We start from the raw sequence: 9,227 nt of genomic DNA, 5'->3' as shown, positions 1-9,227 counted from the left end.
AGCGGAGATTATTTTGTTAAAAAGAGGAGTACCCCTTACCTTACCAATGCGAGTAAGTCCCTACATGGGACTGATGCTGCGCGAAGTGAGCAGAACCAGGAGAGCATTGTCCATAGTAACAGCCACATTGTGCGATGACTAACTTTGATAGACTTAGCCCTTCTCAGCAATGCACGGATCTCCAAAAGTCTCATGATGGAAAATATTATCCACATCCAGACAAAGAAGTATGGGGCTTGAATGCAGATCTAAGCATAGTGTTTGCTCTTTTTTTTCCTTCTGTTTTGTTTTCTCTTTCTTGTGGTTCCTCCTATTGGTTCTAATTCTTCTTTACAACATGACTAATGGGAAAATGTTTAATGGGAATGTATATGTAGAGCTTATATCAGATTGCACGCTGTCTTGGGGAGGGAGGCAGGGAGGGAAGGGAGAAAAATTTAAAACTCAAAAGCATATGGAAGTGATTGTTGAAAACTAAAAATAAATTAATACAAAAAATACAAAAAAAAAGTCTGGCCTGGTTGTATTTTCATTACAAAGGCTCAGGTTCTCAAAATCTAGCCAATAGCATGAATTCTTAAAATTTTGCCCACCTCAATTGGTGTTTTAATAAACCTTGTCTCTGGCTATAATCGTTTGAATTGAATTCTTTCAAGGCATGACCCACAATTTCTACCCTTGAATTTTGGGGTTCCCAGCACCCTTAGACTGCAACACTTCCAGAGTCATTCCTTAAAATCATAGGATCATAGACTATGATTTGGAGGGGAACAGACATAATCAATCCTCTTTCCCACTAAATCCTCCCAACCTCCTACCTTCCCTTTTACTGTAGAGGGCAGCCCCATCATCCCAGTTCCTTAGACTTACACCCTAGGTGTCATCCTGGATTCTTCACTATCTCTAACCCCACCCCATATCCAATCTGTTACCAAGGCCTATAGATTTCACTTTTGTAATCTCTTTCTAATATGACCCTTTCTTTCTTCTGACACTGCCATCACCCTGATGCAGGTCTTCATCTCCTCACACCCAGACTACTGCAATAGTCTGCCTCAAGTCTTTCTCCACTCCAGTCAATCCTCCATTCAGCCACTAAAATGATCTTCCTAAAGCATAGGTCTTTCCATGTTACCCTCCCTACTCCAGTGGCTCCCTATTGTTCCCAGGATCAAATACAAAATGCTGTGTTTGACATTCAAGGCCCTTCATAATCTAGCCCCCTCCTACCTATCCAATTGCCTTATACCATTCTCCCCATATTCTTTGACCCAGTGACTTTGGCCTCCTGGTTGTTCTACCAAGAAGACACTCCTCTAGGCTCTAGGCATTTTCTCTGGCTGACCCCATGCCTGGAATATTCTCCCTCCTCTGCTCTGCTTACTGACCTCTGGCTTCCTTTAAGTCCCAACTAAAATTCTATCTTTTATTGAAGGCTTCCCAATTACTCTTAATTCTTATGCATTACCTCCATTAATAATTTCCAACTTATCCTGTGTACAGCTTGCTTTATTTGTATTTGTTTGCATGACATGTCCTCTCCTTAGATTCTAAACTTGGGGGTAGGGACTGTCTTTTGCACAATCCCTCGCACCTAGTAGGCAGTTAATAAATGTTGATTGATTGATTTTACAGATACGGAAACTGAGGCCCAAATAAGGTCATGACTTGCTCAAGGTCACAAAAGTAGTAAATTGCAGAGTTGGAATTCAGATCTAGGTCCTCTGATTCTAAATCCAGAATTTTAAATTGAGACGACTTCACAAAGTCAGGTTAAGATGAACTCCAGAGAACGATTAAGTACCTGAAGGAGAAGAGTCAAGATGGCAAAGCAGAGAAGCACTTAGCTGAGCTCTCCCAACTTCCTCTCCAAACAATTCTAAAATAATGCCTCAAATAGAATTCTGGAGGGGCAGAAGCAACAAAGAGTCAGGTGAAACAATTTTCCAATCCAAGACAACTTAGAGGCAGGAAAGGCCTGTCTCATGGAAGATGGGGTCAAGCCTGGAACATAGTGAAGACTGTGAAGGGTATGCCACACCACAGCAGGGGACCTTGGAGGTGTTTGCACTGGTGGCAGCAGCAGTTTCAAGAGCTCTCAGCCAACTGATGGTGGCAGGGTTGGACAACCATTTGGAAGGAGATTGCAGCATACCTTTTGCTGATGCTGGGTTCAGGACTGTTGTATTGTTCATACATAGTGCAAGGTGAGGTTGAGTAATAGCACTTGCAGCCACAGGGGAGGAGTGACACTGGTCACTGTTCCAGGATGGAGAGGAGTGCTTGTGGTCATTCACAGAGAGTAGAGACCTTTGTCTCAATTCCAAGACAGAGGGTTGTTATTCAGTGGTCTGACTCTTCATGACCGCATGAACGATAGCACACAGGGCCCTTCTGTCCCCCATTATCTCCCAAACTCTGCAAGTTCATATAAGTTGTTTCCTTGATACTCATCTATCTCATCCTCTACCATCTCCTTTTCCTTTTGCCTTCAATCTTTCCCAACATTAGGGTCTTTCCTAACAAGTCATTTCATCTCATTATGTGGCCAAAATATTTAAGCTTCAGCTTCAATATATGACATGCCAGTGAATAGCCCAAATTAATTTAAGTATTGATTGATTTGATTTCCTTGCTGTCCAAGGTACTATCAAAAGTCTTCTCTAGCACCACAATTTAAAGCACTGATTCTATGACACTTAGCTTTCCTAACAGTCTAGCTCTCACAGCCATACATTGCTCCTGGAAAGACCATAGCTTTGACTATACAAAACTTTGTCAGTAAGCCAATGTCTCTCTTTTTAGTATGCTGTCCAGATTTGCCATAGCTTTTCTTCCAAGGAGCAAGTGTCTTTAAATTTCATGGCTGCAATTGCCATCTGCAATAATCTTTAAGCCTAAGAATATAAAATTGGACACTGCTTACATTTCTTCTCCCTCTATGTGCCAGGAAGTGATGGGACCAGTTGCCAAGATCTTGGGTTGTTTTTTTTTTTATGTTAAGTGTTTACACTCACTTCTTTCACTTTCATCAAGAGGGTTAATTCCTCTTCATTTTCTGCTATCAGAGTGGTATCATCTGCATATCTGAGATTGTTGATATTTCTCTTGGCAATCTTAATTTCAGCTTTTGATTCATCCAGCCTGATATTTCACATGATGTACTCTGCATTGTTGTTTATTTGTCCTTCATTCTCAAAGAGGACCATGACATCAGGAAGGTGATGCCATGACTTCAAGTGATTTAGATTTAAGTGAGGGAGGGCTGTGCAGAGTCACCAACCTCACTTTCTCCTCTGGAGCCATCTGGGTCCTGTAGCAAGATAGAGATCAGGACAACTAGAGATTGCCTCCAGCTCTCTGGGTAGAGTGGGGCAGAGGGGTGTGCTCATAAGTGTTAAACAATGGACTCTCCAAAGAAAAATTTATTCATAACTTTTTTTGAGGCAAACATGGTTAAGTTGGCATGCCATTTAAAAAATTTAATGCAGATTAAATGCAGATGCAGACTTCTCTTCATGTGTATAATGAGTATCTTATTTCTTGCCTTCTTAATGGCTGGGGGAGGAGGTGGAGAGAGGTAGAGAATTTTATTAATAAGGCTAGCATGTTATTAATAAAAGAGGGACTCTTGAATACCAAAGACCTGTACTCTGCATATAAGTTAAATAAAATGACAAAATACAGCCTTGTCATCCTCCTTTTCTAATCTTAAACCAATCAGTTGTTCCATGTTTGGTTCTAACCACTGCTTCTTGGCCTGCATATAAGTTACTCAGGAGACAAGTAAGATGACCTGGTACTCCCATCTCCATGAGGACTTGCCACATTTTTTTATGATCCACACAAAGGCTTTAGTGTAGTCAATGAAACAGAAATAGATGCTTTTCTGGAATTCCCTTGTTTTCTCCATAATCCAGCGAATGTTGGAAATCTAGGTCCTCTGCCTCTTCTAAAGCCAGTCTGGTTTTCTGGTAATTCTCATACTGAAACCTAGCTTACAGAATCTTAAGCAAATATTTGTTGGCATATGAAATGAGTGCAACTCTTCAGTAATTTGAACATTGTTTGGCATTGCCCCTCTTTAAGATTGGGATGTATACTGATCTTTTCCAATCCAGTAGCCACTGCTGAGTTTTCCAAATTTGCTGGCATATTGAGTGTAGCATTCTAACAGCATTATCTTTTAGGGTATAAAATAACTTAGCTGGAATTCCATCACTTCCCTTACCTTTATTGTTAGTAGTGATTTCTAAGGCCTATTTGACTTCATTCTCCAGGATGTCTGGTTCTAGATCAGTAACTACACCATTATGGTTATCAGTGATGTTCTTTCTTATATAGTTATTTTATGTATTCTTACCAGTTCTTAATCTCTTCTACTTCTGTTAAATCACTACCTTTTTTATCTTTTATCTGCCCATCTTTGCATGAAATGTTCCCTTGATGTCTCTAATTTTCTTGATGAGATCTCATCTTTCCCATTCTATTGTGTTCTATGTCTTTGCATTGCTCACTTAAGAAAACCTTTTCTCTCCTTGCTATCCTCTGGAATTCTGCATTCAGTTGGGTATATCCTTCCCTTTCTAGTTTCCCTTTACTTTTCCTCAGCTATTTGTAAAGCCTCATCAGACCTCCATTTTGCTTTCTTGCTCTTCTTTTTCTTTGAAATTTTTTTTTATTGCTGCCTTCTGTACAGTATTGTGAACCTCTATCCATAGTTCTTCAGGCATTCTACCTGCCATGTTTAATCCCTTAAATGTATTCATCACTTTCCCTTCATATTCAAAAGGGATGCTTTTAGGTCATACCTATACAGTCTGATGATTTTCCTTATCTTTCCATCTCCTGTATTACCAAATGCAGCTTAACTTGATTCATGGAACTTATATTCCAGGTTCCTATGCAATATTGAACAAAAGGAAGAACTAGCAATTGTGGCTACAGAAAAGTGGGGGACCTGGTCACAATCCCAGGGCCAGGAACAGTTCTAGCATTGGTGGCTATAGGGGAACAATGTTCCTTCCTGGATAAAGACCAGAGCACAGGCTAGGAGAGCAGCAACCACACCTTTCCTTAGATTATACCACCTTGTAAGCACTGAAAACCTACAGACTCCCGGAGCTAAGTATAAAATCAACAGCATGAAAGGCCTGAAGCATGGGACAGTATGCTCTCCAACCCAGAAGCAGAGGTCAACTTCAACATAAAGTTAAAAGTCAAATAATAGGCTAAAGAAATGAGCAAACAATAAAAATAGAACTTGGCTATAACAAGTTGCTGTGGTGACAAGGAAGATCAAGACACAAACTAAGAAGACAATAATGTCAAAGTAGCTATAAGCAAAGCCTACAAGAAAAAAAACACAAATATATGAATTGGACATAAGCCTAACAAGAATTCTTGGAAGAGCTCAAAAAGAATTTTGAAAATCAAATAACAGAGGTAGAGAAAAAATTAGGAAAATAAATGACAGTGATGCAAGAAAATTAGGAAAAGAGAGTCAACAGCTTGGTAACAAAGGAGGAACAAAAAATGCTAAACAAAATAACATCTTAAAAAATGGAATTGGCCAAATAGTAAAAGATGCACAAAAATCCACTGAAGAGAAGAACTCCTTAAGAAGCAGAAATGACCAAATGGAAAAAGAGGTACAAAAGCTCACTGAAAAAAAAAATCATTCCTTAAAAATTGCTATTGGGCAAGTGAAACCTAATCACTCCATGAAACATCAAGAAACAAAACAACCCTCCTCCAAAAAAAAAAAGGAATTAAAAAAAATAGAAGAAAATGTGAAATATCTAATCAGAAAAACAACTGACCTGGAAAATAGACAAGGAGAGATAATTTAAGAATTACTGGACTACCTGAAAGCCATGACCAGAAAAAGAGCCTAGAAATCATATGTCAAGAAATTATCAAGGAAAACTGTCCTAATATCCTAGAACTACAGGGTAAAATATAAATTGAAAGAGTCTGAGAGGCAGCTAGGTGGTGCTGTGGATAGAGCACTGGCCCTGGAGTCAGGAGGACCTGAATTCAAATCTGGCCTCAGACACATAACACTAGCTGTGTGACTCTGGGCAAGTCACTTAACCAAGAAAGAAAAAGAAAGAAAGAAAGAAAGAAAGAAAGAAAGAAAGAAAGAAAGAAAGAAAGAAAGAAAGAAAGAAAGAAAGAAAGAAAGAAAGAAAGAAAGAAAGAAAGAAAGAAAGAAAGAAGGAAAGAAAGAAAGAAAGAAGGAAAGAGAGAGAAAGAGAGAAAGAAAGAAAGAAAGAAAGAAAGAAAGAAAGAAAGAAAGAAAGAGCCTGCTGATTACCTCCTAAAAGAGATTCCAAAATGAAAACACCCAGCAATATCATAGTCAAATTCCAGTGCTCCCAGGTCAAGGAGAAAACATTGCAAGCATCCAGAAAAAAAAAATTCAAATACTATAAAGCATAGTCAGGATGACACAAGTTTTAGCAGCTTCAGCGTTAAAGGATCAGAGGGCTTAGAATATAATATTCCAGAGACAAAGGAGCTAGGATTACAACCAAGAATAACCTATCCAGCAAAACTGAGTATAACCCTTAAAAGGGGAAAAAATTGATATTTAATGAAATAAAGGACTTCAGGCCTTTAAGCATTCCTGAAAAAGAGCAGAGCTCAACAGAAAATTTAACATTCAAATATAAGACTAAAGAGAATAAGATTAAAATTTTTACATTCCTATTGGGCAAGATGATCATTGTAACTCATAAGAACTTTACCATTATTATAGCAGTTAGAAAGAATACACGTGGACAGAGAGCACAGGTGTGAGTTGGCTTTGATGGGATGATTTCAAAAAAATAAAATTAAGAGATGAGAAAGAGGGATCACTGGGAAAAGAGGGAAGAGAGAGGAAGAATGGGGGAAGTTATCTCACATAAAAGAAGCATGAAGGAAGAGCTTTTACAACAGAGGGGGAAGATGAGGGGAGGGGCAATGTTTGAACTTTACTGTCATTGGAATTGGCCCAAAGGGAGAATAATGTACATACTTAGTTGGATATAGAAATCTATCTCACCTACAGGAAAAGAGGAGTGTAAGGGGATAAGAGAAGGGGAGGACTGATAAAAGGGAGAGGGTGAATTAAAAGCATAGTAGTCAGAAGCAAAACAGAGAGACAGAATAAAAATAGAGAATAAACAGGGAAATAGGATGAAACTATGGGTTAAAATTGACCGTGAAATCCCATGTAACATCGGGCAAGTCACTTAACTTCACTGGGTCCAGTGTAAAATGACAGATTGAACTAGATTATCTTCTAATTCTCTTACAGCTTGAAAAAATATAATCTTACCAGGATACTTCATCATATGGAAATATGGCTGAGTTCTCAAAGGCTATGCTAGCAGAGCACAAATCCTGGTTCCCAGACTGAGCCCATCAAATGAGGCTATCATCTTAGTACTAACCTAGAAAAATGAAGAGGCTCCAGTTACCTCTTCCACATTGCAGGAGTGAGGGGTGCAGTGCTCACATGAAAATCCACATAAAAATTTTTGGCCTCCCTTTATACCAGATTAGTCTGAATTTTTTCTTCTCCTTTTATGGGGTGTTTACAATACTTTATCGCAAAATTTGGGTTGATATACAATACTAAACACATTATTTTATGCATTTCAGAGTTTCTAAACTTTTTCTGTGTCATCTGTGGCTTTTGCAAAACTCCCCATTTAGTTTCTTATGCTGACTCATGACATACCACAACCATGATGGGGAAAGTCACAATATGGAACAGATAACTGTAATAAATCATTGTCTTTAAATCAGCAAAATCATAGACCCTTTATTTTTAGGTATTTAAGTTTCTAGGTAAAATAAGGGCTCCTCACTTTATAAATTAAATTCAAAACAATAATCAAATCAGGCCTGTCCATTATGGTATTATAAGGTCATTTGACTGGGGAATTAGATCAAGATTCTGTTACTACTAGCTATGTGACAAGGGTCAGTTAAATCACTACATCACCCTGGGCCTGTTTCTTCATCTACGAAATAATGGGATTGTGTTAGATGACTTCTAAAGTCCCTTCCAGCTTTAGAACTGTGATCCTATGAATTCTAGGTCCTTTCCAGCTGTAACATTTTAATTTGACTGGACAGTCAATGGGTTGTAACTAGCCAATTGGAAAAGTAACTGTTTGAGCTACCTACTTGGATCTCATATGAAGTTTTATCAGTTTAGATACTGATACCTCCAAAACTGAAGCTAATAATACAATAGATAATAAAATCTTCAATTTAGGGCCCTAGGTCTATGAACATTAGACTGAGCTTCTTGAGATCAAGGAGCTTTTCTGAGGTGCTTATTGACTGTTCAGGAAAATGCATGTTGCATACATACATATACTGTATAACCAGCGGGTCTCTTTAAAAATGTTCTTCATTTGACATGGAAAAACAAAGGTAATATTCAAATAGCTTGAACAGATCTAGAAGTATAATAGGCTTATAAGGAGATAGCAAGTTTTTCTTCAGTACAAGAAAGGGTTAATGATCAACTGTCAGGTGTGCTATAGAGGACTTTCGTCCAAGTACTGGTTGGATTAGGTTCCCTCTGAGAATCTTCATAATTCTAAGATGCTGTGACTGGCCTACCTCCTTTCCTAAGATTTCTCTGATACAAACATCTGTATAATTTTTCACTGATAATGTCATATTCACTATATACCCAAAGGACAGCGGAGAGGTGCTCAGTGGCTATGAGTAAGCTACAGTGTTAAAGTAATAGCTTAGTACGGTGCCTGGCACACAGTAGACACTTAATAAATGCTTGTTTTCTTCTGTTCTCCTTACTCCCTGCACCTTCTCAATTTTTCAGAGGCAACAGTTCCACGACTCAAAGCCATATATGTATCATTAGAAGAAGGCCTTTATTCCTAAGAGAAACAATTTCCCAACTGCAATCTAATCTGCAATGTGCAATTCTGGACTCATTACAGGCACTTTATCTGTTTTTCTCTTCTGTTTGGCCAATAAATTTTTTTTATGTTAACTTCATTTCCAAATGCATCCTTTTCCCCCACTCTCTCCACACATGCATCCTTTTGAATTGGCTTTTTCTCCCCCTTTCTTTTAGGAGACAATCAAGGTTAAGTGACCTGCCCAGGATCATACAGCTGTGTCCGAGGCCAGATTTAAACTCTGGTTCTCCCAACTCCAGGGCCACTGCTCTATCCACTACAGCACTTACCTGT

The sequence above is a fragment of the Phascolarctos cinereus genome, unplaced genomic scaffold, assembly GCF_003287225.1.
Source record: "Phascolarctos cinereus isolate Bilbo 61053 unplaced genomic scaffold, phaCin_HiC Scaffold_5;HRSCAF=322, whole genome shotgun sequence".
In the NCBI taxonomy this organism is placed as follows: domain Eukaryota; kingdom Metazoa; phylum Chordata; class Mammalia; order Diprotodontia; family Phascolarctidae; genus Phascolarctos; species Phascolarctos cinereus.
The sequence above is the reverse complement of the archived record's forward strand: the minus strand, read 5'-3'. Positions refer to the sequence as shown.